The sequence below is a fragment of the Passer montanus genome, unplaced genomic scaffold (genome assembly GCF_014805655.1).
Source record: "Passer montanus isolate IOZ18808 unplaced genomic scaffold, ASM1480565v1 scaffold16, whole genome shotgun sequence".
NCBI lineage: Eukaryota > Metazoa > Chordata > Aves > Passeriformes > Passeridae > Passer > Passer montanus.
In genome coordinates this window covers 10,409,907-10,430,536 of record NW_024363160.1, presented here as the reverse complement: position 1 = coordinate 10,430,536, position 20,630 = coordinate 10,409,907, and the positions used below count along the sequence as shown (strand labels likewise).

The window sequence follows — 20,630 nt, the reverse complement described above, 5'->3', positions numbered from 1 at the left end:
AGAAGTAAACCAAAGAGACTGTCAGTAGGGATGCAATAAAGAAGTGGAAGTGTAAGCTTATCAAAATAAGTTTAGGCTGGAAATTAAAAGGCTTTCTAGACAACACAACACTGGCTTTAAGTTTACGTGGAAAAAACTTCAGTAGTTTGCAAGTGGCTCTATACAGGTTCACAGAGACAGACGTGGTTTCTGTGACAGCGAGGCATCTGGCTCAGCCAGGGTGATTTGTTCCAGTTCTGGGTGATTTGTTCCGGTTCGGGGTCCCTGAATACTCATTGCAACACAACGATGGTCCTTGCAGGCCAGAGCGAAAGTCCATCAGCCCAGCAGCCTTGCTCCAGGAAAAGCCAACAGCAGGTCATGAGGAAGACAAATGTGCAGTATTTTGGGGAAGTATCACCACTTGTGATTTAGTGACTTAGAGATCTAGACAGATTTAATACCCCCCTCTTCCACTAGTTTTGCAGCCCCCTCTCATGCCCATGTAATCTTTTGTACCGACAACATCCCATGGCAAGGAGTGCCACAGCTTAATTTCACATTTTCTTAACAACAGCTTTCTATTAGCTTGTTCTGAGCCTATTTGCCACTACTTCATTTTCCTCTTAGCTAAAGATTTTGCTGACCCTTTATTCCATCAATATCACTCATGGCTCCTTTATCATTTTGTCTGTGATACAAAACCACTGTTTGCAGTACTCTCCCTTTTGTAGTCTCTTACAGAACTGAAAAGTCTAAACCAACTAAGGCCTTCCATGCACAGAAACTGTTTCACTATTTTTTTCATTAATCACCTTTTCCTGTATCTTTGCCATTGCTACGTACTGTATTGTAGCTCTTGTACTGTATTGATGAGACACACCACAGATTACTGCCTGTCTGATTTCTTTCCTAACAATTCCCAATATGCAGTGAAATACTATACTGACATCTACACCAGGCAAGAAAGCATAAACTTCAATGAACAACTGGGGTGTGGGTAGAAGGACACAAGAATAAACCTATCAGTGAAGAAGCAACGTAGTTTAGAAAAGGATGTCAAGCTCCAAGAAGCAAGTGGAGTTTCTGGATAAATCAATACACATGAAGAAAAGGGAGATGCAAATGAATAGCATGCAAGTATACCACAACTGAAGCAGCTGGAGAGAGAAAACTGAACAGACTGGCAGCTCTTCCAATGAAAGAGCTGGAGATGTGAAATTAAACAAAAGAACACAGGTTTGAGAAGACAGTGCATCTGTCTTTTAAACATATCTGCAGTTGAACTCCTTGCAACAGCACGTTTAGATACTTTGCAAAAGCTCAAGGGGTAACACAAAAAAGTTATTGAAAAAGTCCAGTAAAGGTTAGTAAATATAAACTCATTTTATTTAGCTCAGGAAGCCTTTGACAAATGGATTATTGAAGATCAGGAGAATACTCTGGGACTATCATTGCTATTCCTCTTAACTTTTCATGACAAAGTAACTTTGGTTTTGCCAGTGCCAGAAACACAGCACCAGGTTTTAATATACACACAAGTATAACTATTCTTACTACATAAAACGCATGGATAGAATTTGATCAGCATTTATCAGGTTAAATAAAAATACTGTCATCTCAGGTCTTGATCAGGCTGCAAAGCCCTCCTGTAACAGTTAGCCACCCTTGATTTCAAAGCAAGACACTTCCTCTGTTAATTTGCACAAAAACCAACACTGCTGTCAGTAAGTACAAATGTGAACTCAAATCCAGTATATTTGCAGAATGAGTGGGATCACATTTCACCATGCTGCCAAACACTTGCCATTATATGATAAACTCCTCTATTTAAGCCAACCTATAACTTTGCCAAACTGCCATTGTTTGGGCTGAAATTTTACAAATTAGTGTCTGCTTCCCTGTTTTGTTTCTTCAGTTTTTGTTCATTCAAAACAGTGCATTTCTAAAACATAAAGGTTAACAGAAAAAAAGGTTTTGTCTGTGTAAAAAAATTCTGGCACACTTTTCCTACTTTTCCTTTAAACACCTTTCTTTGAGATGGAGACTTGAAATTAGACAGGGATAGTGATCTAGCTGTCATTCCTGTGAACTCTACCCAAATTCAGCCAGTTTTCTAATTACTTATTCCACAATCCCATTAGTAACTCAGACATCAATGTTTTGAGTCATATAATTGACCACTGTCCTAGAGGTCTCAGAATCTGCTAGAGATCTCTGTGTCATTTGAACTAAATGCTACAGAGAAGGTCATTAATTTTCCCAGTCCTTGGCATGTGTCTACAAGGAGTGATTTGCAGAAATACTTAGTGCCTGAAGCTGAAGTGAAAGGCAGTGAAAGCTGCGTTCTAAACAGATTATGAAGACAATGGTTTTGAAAAAACGCTGCCTAGTAATCTCAGAACAGGTTCTTCCAAAAATTCCACCGAAATTTGATTCTTAAATAAACAACTAAAGAAAAAAACCCACAGGAGTAATTTACTTTATTCTCACTGCATTTTATCCTGTGCATGCACTGCAGGCTCTCCTCCTTTGGAATCAAGGTGCTTTACAGTGTAAATATCATGGTGCAGGTTGGGCAAGAGGTGTCTCTGCATCACAAGAGCCACAAACAGCGTGCAAGCAGCTCGGCATTTCACCAGAGCAGGGACTGTGGCTGTTGTGCAGGTTTTCTCAAAGTATCCAGAGCCTGAAGCAAAACATCCAACGTGCTAGAGAGCATACCAGAACTCTGTATAAATATGTTCCATTGTCAAGATCCATGTATAAGTTTCCAGCCAGAAAACTGGCTTGTGAACTCCCATCTGTGGGATACATACTGCTCTGAGAACCAGCATCCCACTGGATATTTGCCTTCAATGATCCACAGCCTGAAAAACAGGATAGCATAGGAATGCCCACGGTGATGACTGAGAGGAGCATAATTTGGCTTTGTGAGCCTCTGTTGTACCATATTGTTAAATTAACACACAAAATTAAACAGCATGCACACATGTAAGTGCAAGTACTCTAACTGCTTTTTTCCCTTTCCTTTCCACATGTCTCAGTTCTCCTCTTTCAAGCAATACTGTTAGCTTGTCAGGGGAAGGACAGATGCCTGCTGTGTTTTCCTTTTCAGCCTCTAGTACACTGAATCCTAAAAATGGATGCTATTTTTTTTAAAAAAGACATTAACAAAGCAACACAACTCCTAGAGCCTCCTTTAGTTCTATTTATTCTTCGCCGGTCACCGGTGCTTGGAAACAAACATTCTTCCTGTCCAGTGCTCTCCTGTGAAAGACCACAGTATCTATAGTTACTGGAGAAGAGTGTTTCAGTTATCTAGGCTCCAAACCTTCCCGTGCTTTACTTTTCAGCTTGCCCCAAAGGGCTTGCTCTCTCCAACTTCAGAACTAAGATTTCTCGCTTTCCAAAGGTAGCTATTAAAATTCTCTCTCCTCACCAGGAAGCTCGTCAACTCTTCAGAGAATCAAATACCACGATCCCATCTGAAACTGAAGAGCTAAGAGTCTCTTCTGATCAACTTACAGCTTCCAGACAACTTGCCAGCGCCCCCCACCCCCACCCAGTGCAAGAAAAAGAGGTGAGACAACAACTCTAGCCCTAAGAAATGCTGTCAAAGAGCACAGGTTGAGGCTTTAAAAAAAAAAAAAAAAAAGAATTGCCAACTTCCCCAAAACCATTTTTTCTTCTCATTTGTGGGCCTTCCTTGCCAAAGAAAAGCATACTGGGCAGGTGGCACACACTACCACAAGTTGACACTGCGAAACTCTCACCGGAAGGATACAAATAGCATCAGAAACAGCATCTCAACTTCCTTCAAAATATCCATGATTTTCTAACAGCGCCAAGAAGCAAACACCAGGATAATTCCCGATCCTAAGAATGGAATGGCAAGACTGAGCAGGGGGAGGAGGACTATATCAAGAAAGGAATAGGAGAGATTCTTTCTTAAAGCACGACTGCTTACAAGAGGCAATCTCATACAAATACAAGATATTTTTGTCCGATCTTGTTCAGCTGCTTCTCCTTGGACATTTGAATACCACATTTATCAAAAGTGATACTGTATTTTTGGTTAGAGGTGGATTAAGAATTTTCCTCCTTAGAATCTATGAGAAGATACTTCCCTCTTTAGTTCAGTGGAGCAGCACAAACTTGTGGCTAAGAAATTTTGGGTGTAATTCTGAAAGGTACAAACAAACAAGCCGAAGTCCAAATTAATGCAAAAATCCTCTCAGGGCAGCTGTTTATTTTATATAATTCTTCCAGCTGTGCAAAGGTGCTCTAACAAAACAAAGCACACTGCAGAAGAAAGGATAAGAGCTCAGCAAAAGTGCAGTATGGCAGAGCTCTTCCCTGGGGAGAGGCGGTGGGGGTAGGAAGTCCAAGCCTGTGAAGCTGCTGTGGCACACAACACAGGGCAGCAACACCCAGGAGCTGAAACCCTGCTGGCAGATGGATATTTCAGATGGTTCACCTCAAGGAATGTGTTATGAACAGCATGCAAGAATTCAGTGAAGCATTCAAGTAGTCAGAGGATCGATATATTTTGCAGGTATGTATATCCTTGGTCACAATCTGCTAGCACTTTATCTATAAAGCAATTGTCAATACACAAACATTCCTGCTTCCTAGTGATCCTATTTCACAGACCAACATCGGACTAAGAAGTGCAGAAACATTTTTCTTTTGCAACTGATGAGTAATTTGGAAGTGGAAACTGAAAGCAGAATACAAAAGAAATCTGGTACAGAAAAAGGGTACATTAAAAAAAGTAGTAATGAAACATTCAGAAAGAATGAATCAAAACAAAACCTAAAGTAAACTTTTCCTATAAATCAAAGATTTCAAAACACTAAACAATAAGAGCTTTGATTACAAAGAAATCTAAATGTGTAAAAATAAGGTCAGATGAAGGTGTTTGGAAGCATTATTAAAATTATCATCCACCTGGAGAAGGTAGTTTTCAGATGAACTGACTGCTCTGGGCAATCTTATTTTATGCCCTCTCCATCTTTTCTTAGAGATATAACTGAAAACCATTGTTGAGTAAAGCTGCAGAAACTTGGAATAAACAGGAAAGAACAACAAGATGAGAAACAAGTCATTGCTAGACAGAAAAACAGAGAAAGCAGAAATCCAGAAAACCTGAAGCAAAATAACAAACAAACAGTTTAACCTTGTTCAGGACACTGGGACACAGTGATGACAACTAGGAACACACATTCTTCTGGTCCTCTTTTACTATAAGGAATTTATCATGAGCTTGACTTGTCTGATTTGGCTTTTTAAATAGAAAAGCTCCTCTTCGGTAAATACATTCTCATCTTTAAAACATAATTATGGTCTGAAAGTTGACACTAAAAATAGCATTAAGGAGCTTCATATTTACATCTTCTTGATTTCTGTATCAATTTACTCGATTGCAACAGTCAAGTGTATGTTCTCTGGTCCTCAAGACTCAAAAGAGTTCTCCCGAGGGTTAATCTTGAAGATAAGTTTGACAGAGTTGCAGTTTTCAGTTTAAATCCATAAATTATAGTTGAAATTCAATGTGTAACTGTAAACACATTATGTTTAAAGAACAAAGCATTCACAAATGTTTAGCAACTCTCTTAAGAAAAGCAAGAATCTGAGGAAAAAAAAAAAAAGACAACAACCAACCAAAATTAGATTAGGGAAACATAAGAAAAAATAAAAAGAATACATATTCCACTAATCCATACTGGCATGCCAGGAAAACTTAAAGACAATTTGGAACAAACTTCACAAATTCTTACAATTAGGAAATACATGAGGAATAACATCATGAATAAGTCTTCAAATTAGCAAGTGACCAAGAAATACACACTTTGCCAATTTCAGTTCAAATCAAAATACTTCATGATACAAGCATATTTTTAGTACTTTTACAAATAAATGAGTTCTTTGGAATAAGATCCTTCACTCACTAACATTCTCATTTTTTTTCCTTGCAGTGTCAGAAACAGCCATTTCAAGCTAACTTTTCCAAATCTCAAAATTGAAAGGGACATTTCACATGTAATCTCATATGAAGTTAGAGTCTGAAAAAAGGACAAACATCTTTTAAATATGAAACTTGGAAAAGCTGCATTTGGGTTTTTTTTCCCCTTTAATGACTATCTGAAATAACTACTGCACTAACCTGATGACACACTTATTTATTATATTTTCTTATGCCTGTTATTCACTTTCTGGCAGAAATACAACTTCATTTAGCAATAGTTTGGACCCCTCAGTAAGGGAATGTGTACATAGTAGCTCTCTAATCTTGCTGCCCAGCTGCTAAGACAGTCACATGAGTCACTTGCTGCCTTTAGAGCAACACACACCACTTGCTGAATTTAGAGACATTCTCTGTTTCTGCACTGGCCATACATATAAATTGAGTAATACCCTATCCTAACTACATACAAAACTCTCTAGGTATTTGTTTTTAGGTTTTTTATATTTAAATCGGTGAGTCAAAGAACATATTTTTTTACTAACGCAGCTAACAACCCAGCTCCACGAAGTGATTTATGTACCAGTTTTCAGTGTTATCCCTCTCATGCCCTTTGGGATAATTTCAGGAATCAGTACAAATATAGGTAACTGCATCTAATTGCTCAGTGAAAATCCAGCCCTGGAAGAATGAAGAACTCTATCTGCCAGGACGATTCAGTATACAGCTTCAGAACAAAATACTTGACAACAATTTCTTCCTTATCACTATTTTAAACCGTGACTGTTTGGAACACCACCATATTCAACAGTCTATTTAAAAACAATTTACATAAAGACTGGCATAGTTGCTTCCATGCAGCACCTGCTAATACATATAACGCTTTGTGGAAAATACTTTATTTACTAACATAATCCCTAGGTGTTATGTCGGAAGTACTATCTCAGGCTACTTGGTGCAGTGAGGAAAGCACAGTGAGGGGACAGTTCTTTGGACTATTGCTACATCACCAGTGTAGGCCTGACAATGTTTCATTTTTCTCTGCATCACATAATACCTTCCTTCCCATATTCTCCCTGTGTCTCTTTACAGCACTGCTCTTTGCAGGTGGTTATACAGGGACGAGATCAAAGCCACGATGTATTGTGCTCTGGCCATATGTGGTTACTGACTACCAGAGTAAAAAAAACCCCACAGAATGACATCAATGGACAGGGTTCATGCCACCAAACCTGAGGAGACTTACATTGTATGAAACACACTTGTACATTCTACAGTCATTCTACACACACTGCACATTCTACAGTCCAAAACCACACTGGCACAAATTCCAGAAGATGTTTTCTAAAGAAGAAAGCAGCGTATCAAACCTTAGCTAACTCTGTTAGTTTCAAGTATGGCCAAGCTTGCCTTAAAACAGACTTCTTGCCAGTAAGAAATCACAGCAGGCAATGTCCCAACTTGCCAGTCAGGCAATAGCACATTTTCAAGTTAAATATTCTAATCTGCCAGATAACATTAAATAGACCTCCATAACTAGCCAGAATAGAGTATCACATAGTAACAACTAACTAGGCTTTTTACTGATGTTGTACCATTCTGAATTAGCATTTAAAAAATAAATGAAAATGGTTACTTCTATGCTGTTTCAGGAAATTTTGCACAGTAATCCAACTAAATACAAAAAAATTCCTTGTATTGGTATTTATTACTGGTGTACACAGAGACAGTCAACATACAGGTAAATTTTAGATTACCACACATATATGTACTGTTCTTAAAAGCAACACTTAAGATTTCTGAAGTCAAAAGATAGGACAGAACTCTGTTTTTCTGTTGCATTTTTTCCACTTTACCGAGTTTTCTGCCAAGTCAGTACTGTTGTTTCCCACGTCTGTGTGACTCTTTACTCAGCAACAGTATACAGTTACAAACATTGAAAAGACAACTTCAGAAAACAAAGTGGCAGAGGAACATGGGGCAAGATTAGCAATTGAAACAACTAATCCAGATGAATCTCAGAGTCTCCAATCCAGCTGGCACAAATTCTCATACACCTCTGTCTTTTCCCTAATCAGTACAGCACTCTATTCAGGTATTTGGTCATCACAATATAATATTCTCCATCAAAATTAGGAATTATGACCCCTCCCAGTGCAAAAAAAAATTTTGCATCTGCCAGTTTTAATCATCAATTTGTCCCCAATAGCCAGAACTTCTTAGAGGAGGCCAAAACATGCTGTCAGTTCTTGGAAAAAAATATTTTCAATCTGATAATGAAGGTATTATGCATTCTATTGAGGACATCTCTCTCCTTAAGAACTCAAGTTCATGGGTATATTTCTGGGCTATCCTGAAATCTCTCAGATGGGCTCTTGTAAGAGGTAGCTGCTTAGAATAAAAACATTGCCTAGAGAGCGATGTATGATGATTTAGTGGATTAGCATGTTAAAAACATAATCTCTTTTGACACAGCTGTTTTTAAGTGTTCTTAAAAAAAGTTACAAAATGTTAATTCTGTTTTCCAGTAAACATAACTTTCGATCTGCTGAGTCAGAGATGTTATGCATAATAATCACAGCAGGAATACAATACTATTTGTATTTTTTTTTTTTTGAGGAAAGAGCATGAGCACAATTTTGTGCAAATAATAAGAAAAAGAAAAATCACAGAGCACAATTCAATTAAAGGCAAATCCACCAGAGGGAAACTGCAGTTCTAATAAAACAAAATACTTGTTTTCCTAGGTAATTTCCATATTTCTAGAAAGTTAATTCCAGAGCCATGTAACACCCACATACAAGTTTTATAATATGTACTTTCAACACTGGACTAAAATATTTTGTGCTACTAAGTCAGCACAGTACCACTTTGCTACGTATCACTTTAATTCTGAATGCAAACCCCCCCAAACCAACACTCACTAACTTTAGAAAGCACTTTATCATGCACTATCTGAATGTAGCAGAAGAGCTTTGTGTTTGTACTGCTAACAGAAATCATCATGGAAGCTTCTGAATACCCAGGCATATCTAGGTTATGGATGTATGTAGACACAATGTAATTTTTTTCTGTGATTGAGTTAGGATGGTTTTGTTATCAAAAACCATAATCTTCTAAATTATGTACATTATGTGTTATATTAACAAATATACTAATCTACCAACATTCTCTTATTGAGGGATCCAAGCTATTGCTAAATAAATCTCTCATGACACATAAGTATTATTTACTTCATTGAAAAATATTATCAGATTAGTACAGCAGTTATTTTTCTTTGCTTTCAAGACAGTTTAATATTTTTTGAACATTTTAACTTCACTTTTGGTTACATTAATTGCCCTTTCAATTTGACAGGCTTGTAAAATCATCCTTAAGTGTCCATTTCTGATACTTCAGGAAAAAATTAGAATGCCAGTAAGTAAAGGAAGCATCTTATTCCAAGTAATTAATTTATTTGTAAAAGCCAGAATTAAGCAGTTCCCTGTTCACACTTTAGAAAGTAACCAATCCTTCACTGCTGATCTGCTCCTTCCACATTCAGGACACTGTAGTTCCATCATTAAGAGCATCCCCTGCCGAGAAGCACATGACTCTACTGTTCCATGATGTACCCTCAATGATCACCAGCTTCTGAATGAAGCTACAAAAATACTGGGTTTTATTTACTAGAAAAAACCTTGAACAGCTTGCTTCTTGCCCACCTGAAAGACCGCCCCTTTCAATGAGTGCCATCTGAAACAATCTCAAATGCATGTAGTATTAAAAAAAAAAAAAGATCATGGGGAAATACCACCACTCCCTGAGAAGCACTTCAGTTTTAACACAGATCTCTCACTCTGAGAGAGGTTCATTATGCTGGCATTACAGACCATGCAGTTACTACCATACATTTATTAATGCCCTACCTAGAATTTGACAGATGGAAATGGTGATGTTTGGAAAGCATGAAATACAGGCTTCGTATCTCAAAGGTCCACAGTGAAAGGAATTGTTAGCATCCAACTAGATTCTAATAAGTTTTGCAATAGGAACCTGGGCCATCCATTTTTTACTAGCTGCTTAGTTTAATTTGTTTTCATTTATAGCAAAGCACCATTGAAAAGAAAAGGAAACTTTCAAATAATCTGGTCAAGATCAGATGGGAAAACATCTCCCTCTTCCACTTAGAAATTCTATAGTTCAGATCATTCAATAACTTTGCCAGCCACTGCAACATACTAAAAAAAAATATCAAGAAACACACTTCCTAAACAAGTGACAAATGCAGAAAGTAGAGGTTAAAAAATGATTCGTTTTTTTTACCCCCTTATAACCAGTCTAAAAATACTCAAAGCAAGAAGACATAACATGCACTCTGTGGGTCAGAACTCTTCTCATGCACAGGGAGTGAAGCAATTTTGACTACATTCTCTCAGATGTACCCCCAAAGACAAAATCACATCACAAAATTACAAAGTTGCTTAGTAACAGTTAATTCATAAGTTAATTCACAAAGGCAATATAATCTTTGTCCAGGAGACCTCATAACCTTCCTACAAAGGCCTAAGTAACAAAAAGTTTGGATATATTATAGAATTGTAAAATGGTTTGAATTGGAAGATGCCTTAAAGATCGTCCAGTTCCATGGGCAGGGACACCTTTCACTAGACCAGGTTACTCAAAGCCCACCAAACCTGGCCTGGAACACTTCCAGGGAGGAGACACCCAGAGCTTCTTGGGTAACCTGTTCTGCTGCCTTGCCAACCTCACAGTAAAGAATTTCTTCCTAATGTCTAACCCAAACCTACCTGCCGCCAGTTTCACTCCTTGTCTTATCACTACACACCCTTATGAGAAGTCCCTCTCCAGAGGCTGTTGTCAGCCAAAATGGTGGCAAATTTTCTATCTATTTGGGAAGGAAGAACTAACAGTTAAGCTCTTTTTGAACTGTACTTAACTGCTCTAAGTTAAGCTCCTTCTTCTTCAAACTATGAGTCTTATAATCCCAAAGTAAGAAATGGGATTTAAGTATACTTCACAGGACAGTAACAAAGCACTTGCAACCTGACAGCTAATTTCTGCCTGCCTTTTAGCTTTTTTTAAGTTGCCTACATGAAACTTTCACACTAAAAGTACCTTCAAATACCAAACTACCTCCTTTATGATGAAATTTGGATGCATAGCAGAAGGGATTATTTGACCTTCAACCACAGTTTAACACCTAAAACTATGACAAGAGCAGTCATTTGGAGCATCCATTAAATCCTGGAGGCTGTGCTTGGAGTTGAGAGACTTTTTTTTGCTTGGTTCCTGATGAAAAATGGAACAAGCAGCACAGTACTCAAGTTCTTATTCAGACAAAACTTTTAGGAAATTTAATCTGCTAATGAAGAATTATGGAGTTCCTTTCAAGACAACTGAATATATTATCAGTTTCAAGGTTGCAACACGACTATGTGACTGATATCACAAATTCATATGATTTAAATATTTTGAGAGGACTGAGGGGCAGTGATTTAAGTCACCAGAGCACCTTTTTGACCACATCTGTCTTCTCACTTGAGGATTGAAGAAAGATTGAGTTTCTTTTTATGTTCAGTTGTTTTATTAGTCAAACTACAGAAAAACTGAAAATAATAACACATATCCAACCTCCCAAAACTAAAGCATCTTGCTACTCCAATCAAAGTGACAAGCAATCAGTGTAGTTAAAGACTGCTTAAATGCACTTCCTTTTCAGTAAAAATATTTAAGTATAATAAAGACCAAGAAGTTTGTTTTACATGATGCATAGATAAAAACTGTACTAGAAATTGAAATGTATTTTCAGTATGGGCTTAACTTACTTGTTCTCAAATACTCTGAAGTGACCAAGTTTTCAAAGGTGAAATAATACAGGAGAGACCTCTACAACCATTTTTCCCCCCAAGAATCTTGTTTCACAGTTTAACATTTCTGAAAGTATAATCTAGATTTCTGTTTGCCTTCTACAGCAATTGACACTAGAGGTATGTTTAAGTATTTCTTATGAGAAAAAATGATAGCACATATTTGACAAGACCTGACATCTTTTCCTCACGGATAAGTTTAATATTCATCCAGTTAGGGACTATTCCCATCACCCAGACACCATCATGATTAAGTTTCCTGTATTACTCAGCACTCAATTTTTCTATTTGTAGCATCACCAGCTCAAGTTAATTTCACAGTACTCCTTGGCACAATTTTTGTAGTACAAAAATTATCAATAACTAAACTTAAAGAGACACAAATGGATTCTGAGAGAATAAAAGAGTTTTAAACAAGTTAAAGAAGTGCTGAGTTCAGAAAAGAGCGAATCCAAAAGAAAAGGATACACTCAGGCAGCTAAGACAAAAAACCCTTTAAAATTATAACAGGGAAAACATTACATTTTACAAGTAATGAGAAATTAAACAAGTTTGATATAAATATTTCTCGTACACTTTTTAAAGCAATTTCAACACATACTAAAACCAGCCTGAATAATTAGGATAATTAACATATTAGGATTCTTGGTTAACTTTTTAAGTAAAAAATAATGTAACTTTGTTGTTTAGGAATAGAACTGATTTCATTGTACTGGTATGCTTATAACTGTACTTAAACACCATTTAAAATAGCATGTAGCAACACCATCCTTTGACAGATGCAATAATATTTTTATTACTTTTTCTGAAACTGATTAAAATATAGCCATAAGCAATATGTTTGTGCTGGGGCATAATTAGGAGTGGTTTAGTCTGAGCACAATCCTAGTATTTAAAAGAATAAAAGAAAACTTCAAATCACAGATGAAGAAAAAAGCCTAAGGATTTAAATAACTGGAATTTATGTCTAGGCTCTTCTCTAAGCTAGGTGGTTCAATATTTCCTAGTATCTATTATTACTATGTAAGTATTGATCACAGTAACTTCCAGTGAACAAAATAAGCCTGAACAATACTGTGTTTAGCTTTTAAACAGAACACAAAACCCTGACAATATTTTATATTTGTTTTATTTTACTTTAATACTCTTCTTAGAGTACTTGTGAGAAGAGCACCAGTAACTGATAGCAGGTAGCTAATACCATAAATTTACACCTTTGTAATGTATCATCTTATGAAAACATAAGAACAGCTGCAGGCAATTTCTACTTTTATATATTTATATTTTATCTATACTTGCATGTGATAAATGCAGTATTACTAAGCCTTGCATGTAGGCAGCTGCAGTAAATGCAAAATAGTATAAATGAAAATTCCACACGTGACAGTAGGAGTTTGAAGAAACTTAACATTTACAAACTTGTAAATGTTTTATTACTAACTATACTGGCTTGATTGAAATTTAATAGCAAGCTGCCAGAATCTCTCATTCTGCCTTTCCTTCAAAAAGATCTCCTAAAAAAAATATTCCTATACCACAACTGATTCAAAAGACATGATACTGTCCCTAAATGTCTCCTAAAAATGTGTGCATGTGTGTATCTATCCCACATATAAATGTAACATTCATGATAAATACATACACCACACAGTAAACAGTTTTATTACAAGTGACAAGCACTTGAGACAGTAAAACCTGATTTGCGTACACAGGGTCTTTCTGCTGCTCAAACATGTAGTATAGGGAGATCTCATTAACTCAGAATCAGATGATTTGCAGGGTTTTTTAGAAAACTCATGCTCTAGCAAAAACAAGTACATACTCAATACATGAAGAGGAAAGCTAAGTTTTCTGACAGCCTCGTTCCTTTTTGGTTATTTGGCAATTCACAGTAAATGTGCATGAGGCAAAATCAGTAATCTACATCTTATTTCCTAAGAAATAGTTTACACTTGCAGACTGCCAAATCTGATGTGACTCACAACCATAAAGAAAAGCTTAGGGTTAGAGATACACCGTGTCAGGCTACTGGTAAATTACCTGCAGAATACATAAGTAAATCTACATGCAATCTGTATGGCTAAATTGTATCAAATAAAGTATTATTACAGCAATATGGAAGAGATTATTATTAGTTATCCTAACTTAAGTGAAAAAACAACTTTGACAAATAATTCCCTTTAAACACTTTCTAATCTGATTTCTAGGGATATTTTCCTTGAGAGAGGAATTTAGCACATTAAGTGCAAAAGAAGATTATAGCAATTCAGTTTACTGTAACAGACACTTTTTGCATTTTTCCAAGTTTCTTTACATAGTTACTTCTTAATTGCATCTGATGGCAATTCTGAGGTTTTACTTTTCTGACCCCCACTTGACTTTCTCAAATCTGATTTGAGGTATTTTACTTCAGAGTTGTGAGTTACTGTTGTATGCATTATAGCCACACTTGCCTGAATTCGTTTTTTTTAATCTCACTTTTTGGTTTTATAATAGCTCAGACCTGTGGGGTTTTTTTTCCCTCTCTTTCCTCTAAACAAATACCCATTGGGCCACATTTTATTTTCTTTGTGCCCCCCTGTAAGTCTATACAAGCCACCAGATTTGGTCATGAATAGAATAGCTCATCACTCTGGCTGTGTATTTTAACGCATTTGACAAGGTATCTCTGGACAGGCAATGAAGCAGGAAGGAGAGAGAAGAAGGCTGCATTTGACAAGGTATCTCTACACTCTGGACAGGCAATGAAGCAGGAAGGAGAGAGAAGAAGGCTACAGAGAAGGCTATAATAGAAACTGGTTTATTCCTTCAACATGAGAATAACTATATATCCTTTCCCACACTTCACTGTCAGGTATGTACTTATACAGTCATCTCAAACCCCTAACACATACGGTGGTTAATTTTAATGCCATGATCCTACAGTAACCGTTTGCTAGACATGCAGGGTCCATTTAAATATCAAAAATTTTAATACATCCTATGAGAAGGCCCCATCCTTCAAAACTGTGAGCACACAGCTACTCTAAAAAGCATGCTGTATCTTTTCAAAAGTCAAAAAACTCCCTCTAGTTCTACAGATTTCTGCTATTTGTCCTAAGATGAGACAATAACAGGTGAACAGTGGTACAGATGTAGATAGAAAACACTTTAACAACACAACTAAATAAAAATAAAACTGAATCTGCAGTAATGGTGACCAGTTCTGTTTAATATTAGGTTTTGTGAGCTTGCATACAATTAGGATCTTTTGCATTTGATATCTGGTGGACAACTGTTTATTAAAAATGCATTAGTAGCTGCAATCTATGCAATTTCAGATAAATGTTCACTATATGCCTTGACAACTAAAAAAAAAAAAAGCATCTGTTTAAGTGATTATATTGAGAGTTAATCAGTGTTTTACATTCAAGTTACAAGATCACACAATTTAAGAATCAATATAAATTGAATTAAATTCTAGATGTGGGGTTTTTTTAGATTAGAGGAAAATACACAAATGTGTATTATCAAAATGCCCAGATAACTGCAAAAAAAACCACTCCAATGCTTCAGAAACTTAAACATTTTATATTTGATCAATACAAATGTTACTTTGTTTTAATATTTGAATTATTTTAAATAGTTTTTTAAGGCTACCTAAACATTTGGTAATCAGTTAAAGATGCTTAGCAGTTCAGTGGATAAATACTGCACATTTCTTTCAAAAGTTCTGCAAGCTAAATCCTTACTAGTAGCAGATATTTGGAGAATAACTCTTTGAAAGCAAGTTCTCTATCACTTCAGTGGTGGTCACTGCTAGCTCCTTTTAAGTCTATACTGATTTGAGAATGGTCTAAGTACTTGAACAGATTTCATGTTTTCCAGAATATTTCTGCTTGGTAAACATATAAATTTGTTCAAGAACCCTACCAAAAAGTATTTGTTCACAAAAACTGGTTTTAACAACATAAAGGGTTATGGACAGAAAATTTTAAAAACTTTTGGTTTAGTAAAAACATCTATTTTACAAAATAACCTTGAACAGTTACAAACAGTGGTTTATTTAGAACATGAGTAGTGCCCTCCTTAACCCATTAATTTTAAAACATATGCAATACCCTGAAAGAAGGAGACTTTAGGGCACCATTTTGACTAACCAGCTGCAGAAATGGACAACCATTAGAAGTGGCTACGCTTTGTACACAGTGTCTTTTGGAACTACACAAACTTTTTAAAGGTTTCTTAATTTAAATTTCAGAAGTTCTAAATTGAAAACTAATTTTTCAGGATAATTATTAAATTAAAACTACACACCAAGAGACACATTTGAGCTAAGCATTCAAGGAAATCTGAATGCATGTCACTTTAGATTCCTGTATTTGCTTGTACTGTTGTAGAATACTGTAGTTATTAATTTTTAAACATTACTGAATAGGATTGGTAAGTCTCTAAAAAGGATTTTAATACATTTACACCTCTTCTGTTTACCTAGAAAAAGTAGGTTAACTTTACCAACAACAGACCATAGTATTTGTTTCCTCAGGTGTTTTAATTTTAGAAAATCTTGAAAAAAATCAAACTGTATCATGTATGGAATCAGACCAATACATAATAAAGAAGATTATCTTAACTCTTGGAACAAGGAAGCTTTGAAAGTTACTTTGTATTTTTATTTAAAAAAAAACACTTCATCACTGTAAGAATTCTGTTTTCTACAAAAGAGTAAGTTTGTAAAAAAATAATCCTAAACAACATTTTTTCTGCTGTTATTATCTCCATCTGGATTATACCTTAAAATTAAATCCAGTTTAGAAGAGTATCAAATTCTGAGAGAACACCCTTTCCTCTTTCTCCACCCTAAATCCTGAATTTTGTACTATGGTTGGATACACTGAATTTACTTTGTAATACACAGCTGTAAGTCAAGAAAGATACTCCACAACACTGCTTCTTTCACATTGTTATTACCAGTGTCTATACCTATTTTCAGCATTAAAATATTAATGATTAAAAAGCTGCAACTTAGGTAAAAATGTAGAGGCATGTTAAGCACTTCATACTGATGGTCACAGAAACAGCATTTGAAGAGTTCTCAGTACCATTAACTAGTTTATTTAAGTTAGTTCTGCACATCTAGTACCATCTGTCTATCTACACTGCTACATTAAAACTACCAACATATGGTGAACTGCTATTAATTTATCAAATTTCTATGCATTCCAGGGTAATGTTACTTCAGTCAATAAAAATAATAGATCAGTTTAAGAAATATTCAGAAAGGAACTTTAAAGTCTGAATTCTTACTAACTACAAAAGAAATCTATAAACCATAAAAGGCAATTTTGGAAAAACATTCAATATCATTCCTTCATACAAAATGATTAATCTTTCTTCCTTAATGACCCTTTTTTCTAACCTAAGAGTAGTTAATGTGATTTAATTTTCACAACTGTGAGTCACTGGAAAACTTTGAGATTTCTGCCCAAATCTTTAACCACAAGGCTATCCTAGGCAACAAGTTTCTTTGGTCACACTTGCAGAAAGGGTACAGATCATTTGCAAGCACATGCTATTCAACACAGAGGGCTATCACAAGTCCTACTCAACTTTCACAAATTCACAGAAAACATGTGCTGCAACAGCCTCCATCCAAGTTCAGTACCCCATCTCCCCTCTCAAGAACCGCATACCTGTACTCAGTTTTCAATCTAGAACTAAGTACAAAGACTCCAAAAACAAAGCAAGTGTAAAGGCAACATTGCAACTCCTCATAAAGGTATCAAATTGCCATGTTAAGAGGCGATGCTAATTTTTTAAAATAGGACATTCAAAAATAAAATTAAAATACATAAGAGATAACAGGGACAAGCAGAGCATTTCACATCATCACAGTTAAACATTTACAAGTTAAAAATTAAGAAAAAAACCAGTATCAGCCAAAACCCATGCTAAAAGCATGCATGCATACACACATGCACATATATACATGACACCAGACCACAGTTAGGATTACTTTTCTTTCTTTAAATAAAGCCAGAGGCAATTCTTCCAAGTGATGTTTTAACTACACACCTAAGGTGTACTTGTAATGAGTCCCTACTTTGGCAAATTAAAACCTACAGTTATTTTTCAGTATTTTCAAAACCTTTGGGGATGGTTTAGGAGATTTAGGCATAGAATAAACTTTTGAACAAACTCACATGTTCCCAACAAAACTGAATGTATTCAAAGTAAAAATAATGCACTTCACAACTTGCACAAAATGTCTGTGAAATTGCCCTACACACAGGGAATTCATCTCCTCCCACAGAACTCACAGCTAGCGGAACAGCACTAGATCTTAATATTAAAGAACCTGAAACTATTTCATTTCTGCAACATACAATCCAAAAACCACTCTCCAAAACACAGCATTTTAATTAACACACCAAAAAAACTCCCCTGAAGACCTGCTACACACAAAAGAATTGCTTTGATCCCAACGATTCTGCACGTTTCCCCCTGTTATCCTTCCCTAATTTATCAGGCTAGGGCCGATTTGATACCTTTCCATGAAAAAAAAAACAACGAACCACCCCTCTGCTAGAGGCAGAGGTGCTGCAGAGGTGATGATAACCCCAGGAAAAGAGAAGCTGTCTCTTTAAAATGCCCTGCTATGTCCCTGATCCCACGTGGAACCAACATCAGCAGCACTTTCGCATTAACTTCAATGTGAGGCGAGATGAGGCATCATTATTTCATATAAATAAAACGAGGAGACTGCAGAATACATTCTTTGTAGGAGACAAGCAGGTGAACCGAACGTGCCAGGGAAATCAGCAACCACCCGCAGAAGAGGTGCCCTGCCCCCGAGCCCTCTCTGCTCTCCCTATGGAGCATTAGCTCAACCCCACACCACTCTCAAGAATCCAGCTCAAATACAGGAATGAGCCACCAAGAAAACTTGAAATTCAAAGGCAACGAAAATGCACTTTATAAACCGGAAAGGTTTACTCTTTGCCTCACACATCCTAATTAGATCAGGAAAGTGACACTACAAAAGCATTACATTCCGGTCCGAAAAAAAAAAAAAAAAAAAAAAAAAAAAGGAAAGAAAAAGAATGAGGAAAAGAAAAGAGCCCCCACCTCCCCAAATCCCCCAAAAACACACACACAAAAAAAGCATTAAAAAAGGAAGTTATAAAGCACCACATCCAGCATTTATCTTATCTAGGATCACTCCACATTACCCCCAAGTTATACACTTTCTGCACCATCATCTCCCCCTACCTCTCTGTCCTGAAAGGGATTTTCACGTTTTCTCATTGTCGGTGGCGAGTTATAAGAGGCTTTTGCCTTTCCAAAGAATTCATCAACAAAAAAAAAATAATAAATATTAACTCCTTGCTCCCTGAAACCTTAAAACGGTCTCGGGAAGACACGGGTTTTATACTGTTACCTTGAGGAAGAAAAGGGGGAGCAGCCCCGATTTTTAGGTATTTTTTGGCATTTTTTTCTGATTTTTATTTTGTTATATGCCTCAGTTCTCCCTCCATTTTGGTTGTTTATGATACTGACAACAAGCTGTCCCTGCTCTCTCTCTCTCTCTCTCCGGATCTCTCCTGCTTTCAGTTAGCAAACCCCCCTCCCCAATGCAACACGACTCAGCACTTACTTGGGTTCACACTTTTCTCTAAACACACACCGATGGGGAAGGGAAAAGCTCCTGGGCTACTCGGAGGGAGAGAGCAGGCAAATTCGTTTCTTTATTACGAAAAAAAAAACTTTTGTCCAAAAAACGACGGGAAAGGGGGGTCGAGTGCCCCAAAGTCACTCCGGATCCCCCCAAAGACGCAGCCGCCAGGTCCGGGGGACACCCCACGGGTAGCCGGGTCCACGGGGGAAATTTCTGTGCAAAATTTGTCCGGTTTGAGGCGGTGGGCGAATTTATATTAATTTTTTCCCTCATTTTTCGGCACCGCGGTCTCTAATGTCTTCCGCTCCCTCTCTCGCCGCTCTCGCCGCTGTCACTGCATTCACAGCACAGGCTCCGGAGAGGCGAGGAGGGGAGGGGGCGGCCGCGCCGCTCCTGCCCCTGCCCCTGCCCCGCGGCCCCGGGCCCAGCCGCCGCGGGGGTCGGCGGCGGGCACCCCGCGCCCTCCTGCCGTCCCACGGGCAGCCCCGCCGCCTCGCCCGCTCCTCGCGAACCAGCAGAGCGCCGCGGGGAGGGAGGGGAGGAGTGGAGGAAACTCCTGAGAGAGGTTTTTCTGAAAATCATCTCTTTCTCCCTCCGAGGGAGGGGAAGGGGGGTGGGGGGGGGGCACCGCTCGCCTCGGCTCCCCTCCCCTGCTTTTCCCCCCGGGGGGGTCCGACGCGGGGCGGCGGGGGGCTGCGGGAGATGGGGGGAGAGGGATGGAAGGGAGGGATGGTTAACACAAACTTTTCCTCACTGCTCGCTGCTCCTCTCTCCTCTCCCCCCTCCTTCTCCTCCTCCCCCTTCATAATTTAAATAACCCTGATATTTCCCTGCTAAACCCCGGCGCCTGCCCCCCAAACCCGCAGCAGACTCACCGCGGGAGCCTCAGCATCCCCTCTGCGCCCCGTTTCCACCCTTTACAGTGTTCTCCGATTTTTCTGTAATTTTTTCCCCATATTTCGGGCTGGACGCGGCGGGCCTGGAAATTGTTTGCTTTCCCGTCTTTCCAGCAGCCATTGTAGTGTATGCGCTGCGGTGCAGCCCAGCCTGCCGCACACGCCGCGCCCACACCGCCCGCCGCCCACACGCACCGCGGGTTGGACGCCTCCCCCAGTCAGTCAGGGCCGCGGCCGCGCCCCGCCGCCGGCGCCTGCGG

At 37.9% G+C, this 20,630-nt stretch overlaps 1 protein-coding gene across 3 annotated transcripts in view; it reads right to left on the bottom strand.

The window, feature by feature from the left end:
• Positions 1–20,559, bottom strand: part of PLAG1 (PLAG1 zinc finger) — a 52,179-nt gene extending 31,620 nt beyond the window's left edge. For all 3 annotated transcript variants that reach the window (XM_039702932.1, XM_039702934.1, XM_039702935.1), the window contains exon 1: positions 20,350–20,559. The gene's annotated coding sequence lies outside the window, so the exon portion shown is untranslated. The remainder of the gene's footprint in view (positions 1–20,349) is intronic.
• Positions 20,560–20,630: the final 71 nt, after the last annotated feature.